General features: G+C 48.9%; 1 pseudogene; it reads left to right on the top strand.

Annotated features, from left to right (window-relative positions):
• Positions 1-1,921: 1,921 nt before the first annotated feature.
• On the top strand, positions 1,922-2,968 carry LOC102835152 (annotated as a pseudogene).
• The last annotated feature ends 423 nt before the right edge of the window (positions 2,969-3,391 follow it).

Below are 3,391 nucleotides of genomic sequence, written 5' to 3'. Positions count from 1 at the left end.
AAAGAACATAGAAGAATTGAAGCATTTGCATTATGGTTCAGGAAGAGAATACTAAAAGTACCAAGAACTGCTAAAAGACCAAACAGATCTGTGTTAGAAGAAGTACAACCAGACTGCTCCTTGCAAGTTAGGATGGCCAGATTTCATCTTTCATAATTCAGCCTTATTATCAGGAGGGACCAGTCCCTGGAGAAGGATATCATGTTTGGGGAAGTGGAGGATCAGAGAAAAAGAGGAAGACCCCCAACGAGATGGACTGGCACAGTGATAGCAGCAATGGACTGAGGCGTAGCAACAATTGTGAGGTGGGCCCAGGACTAGGCAGTGTTTTGTTCTGTTGTGCATAGGGTCGCTATGAATCGGTACCGACTCAATGGCACCTAACAGCAACAAAGTATTCAGTATTTACATAGTGAAAAAAATGTTGTCACTTCTCAGGCGTGTAAAAAGCATTGACATTCGTAGAATAGAATTTAATTCATGACTCAGCCTATACTGTTCAGCAAAGACAAACTAACTTTACCCATTCTAGGTTGTCTTTGTAATTTTCTCTCATGATTTTTCAAGTCTATTCTGGTCAAGCCTCAGTCACACTTTACTTTAAAACTTCTTTTTCTCCAATATCTCTTCTCCATTCCATTCTCATCCCTGGGCTTCAGTTGACTTTATCTTACTAAGGAGAGAGTTAAGCTGCCTCCATCACAGAAAAGGATTCTGGAAGAAGTTCATCCACTATCTCAATTAGAACATAGTGACCCACTTCTTAAAATAGGCTAGATATTATTCTGTGACCATGGATAACTCAGAGAGTTATTTGTTAAAGCTCAAAATTCAAGTTTATTTCGATGTTAAATGCGATCTTACATACTTCCAGTAACAGAATCCTGAAGCCACAATTCCACTAGGTAAATTTATTATGCACATATGCTTTTTCATTTTTCTTTGAATAAATGGAAACTAAGAAGACTTCTGTGATTTGTTAAGACAACAGCTCTTTCGTTTCTCCTATAGCTTTTAGTTTGCCCACAGTAGAACCATTGTTGTTGTTGTTGTTATGTGCCGTGGAGTCGGTTCCGACTCATAGCGACCCTGTACAGGGTTTCCGAGGCTGTAAATCTTTATGGGAGCAGAAAGCCTCATCTTTCTCCCGCGCAACAGCTGGTAGTTTCGAACTGCTGACCGTGAGATTAGCAGCCCGATTCGTAACCACTACGCTACCAGAGCTCCTTCAGTAGACCCATTAGGAAATTAAAAGTAGTTCCATAAAGATGCTGTTGTTACCTGCCATCCAGTCGATTCCGACTCATAGTGACCCTGTACAATGTTTGTTGTTGTTAAGTGCCATAGTGTTGGTTCCGACCCATAGTGACCCTGAATAGGGTTTCCGAGGAGCAGCTGGTGAGCTTGAACCACCGACCTTGCAGTTCAAACGGTTTTGAAGTCTGGCACATTAACCTGTAGCACAGAGGCTGTAAATATTTACGGGAGCAGAAAGCATCCTGTTTCTCCATAGGAGTGGCTGGTGGACCTGAGCCACCAACTTTGCGGTTAGCAATTTAGTGTTTACCCCACAGCACTAATAAATAGTTGTTGTTGTTGTTATTGTTAAGTGCTATCAAGTCGGTTCTGTCCCATAGCGACCCTGTATAAAGTTTCTGAGGAGCACTGGTGAGCTTGAACCACTGACCTGTGGTTCAAACCGACTTTGCAGTCCAGTGCATTAATCCACAGTGCCACACCAGGACTAACAAAAATAGGATGTAAAAATTGTACAGCATAAGCCTGGAAGTAAATGCTTCTTCTAAGTAAAGTAAAAAATTTCGGAATTAATGGGCACATATTTCTGTCAATACAAAGGCATATTTTCATTTAAAAAATATATCACTAGTGGGTTCAAAGTTGGAAACTTTCTGCTTGGGCAATGGATACACCGGTAAGGCATAGCCGAAGGCTGGAAGGCCTAAAGCCTGAAGCCCCAGAGAGCCCCACATCAGTTTTGCGGGCGCGACCAGCCCTTGTGGAGTTAGTAGTGTTCGAGTTGAACCCAGAGGTAGTGAAGGAGCCGGGCTCCCCTCCGAGTCCTCCGAGGCAACTCTGCCTGGAATCCCCCGGGGCGTCAGGCGAAAATAAACCCTGGATCACCCAGTCTCAGGCAGGATGTAGGGCTGGGGCCTCCCGGAAGTCAGCCGGATCGATCCCTGAGTCCTCCTATGTCAGCTAAAACCAAGTGAGGAGTCACCGAATTTCTCCCAGGGTCAGGGAAAGGGAGTCGGGCCGGGGGTCCCCCCAACGTTAGCCAGATCCTGGAACGAATGCACCAAAGACCTTACCAAGTCAGGTTGGAGCCGGCTCGGAGTGGACCCAGAGTAAGGAAGAAGTGGTACCGGGATCTCCTCAACATCACCAAAGCCGGGCCCAGGATCACCAAAGCCGTCCCACGGCCAGCAAGCGAAGGGCCCGGAACTTTCGCAGCCGCTGCAGGAGCTGAAACACCAGTCACCCAGGTCCCCCGGGGTCAGCTGGCACCCAGCAAGCCAACCCCAGCTGAGGAGACGGTGGTGCCTGGCGTTGTCAGGGCAAAGGGGGTTCTTCATCCCAGACCCCAGCTTCCAAAACGCTGAAGAAGGAGGCTGAGGAGGTGCCGATGATCCCGAAGAGGAAGCCCAAGTCTGGCCGGGTATGGAAAGATCGCTCCAAGAAGAAGTTCTCCCAGGTGGTTCAGGACAAGCCCCTGAGCAGCTCCTGGCAGCGGAAAATGAAGGAGCAGCAGGAGCGGAAGCTGACCAAGGACTTTGCACAGCAACTGAAGAAGGAGCAGGAGAGGAGCCAGCAGGAGAAGCAGCAGCAGCGGGCGGAGAACCTGAGACAGCGCCTGGAGAATGAGCGGAAGGCGGAAGTGGTCCGAGTGATCCGAAATGTATCCAAGCTCAAGTAGGCAAAGAAGGAGCAACTCCCTCCGTGCCATTGAGAAGCGGGACACCTGGCCGTACTGCACAAGCAGCCGCCCCAGTGGCCACCGGTGAAGATCTGAGCCCTTCTGCAGCCCATCACCATGTGCGATGCAGCCCGCCTCAAACCCACCAGTCAGACGCCTCTGCTGCCTCCCAAACTGGGACCCACACCAGAGGGACTCCTAAGTCTTCGGGGCCTTGTGGACAGGAAGAGGGGTCTAGAGGGGGTTCGTAGAGGTATGATGGGGAGAGGTTGCATTGTCTGCTTTCCTTTGGCCCTTCCAAGTGCCTTCAAGCCAAGGACGGTTCTTCAGCATTGACTGAGACAGCGGGTCCCAGGTCCAGAAACTGCCCCCACAGCTTCCCAGAGGCTGTTTTGGGGTACCTCTATCTCACCTTGGGCCTGTCATCAGCATGCTGAATACACCACCCCTACTTTT

Source organism: Chrysochloris asiatica, unplaced genomic scaffold, assembly GCF_000296735.1.
Source record: "Chrysochloris asiatica unplaced genomic scaffold, ChrAsi1.0 scaffold00027, whole genome shotgun sequence".
Classification (NCBI taxonomy): domain Eukaryota; kingdom Metazoa; phylum Chordata; class Mammalia; order Afrosoricida; family Chrysochloridae; genus Chrysochloris; species Chrysochloris asiatica.
Note: the sequence above shows the minus strand (reverse complement) of the source record. Positions and strands in the feature narration are given on the sequence as shown.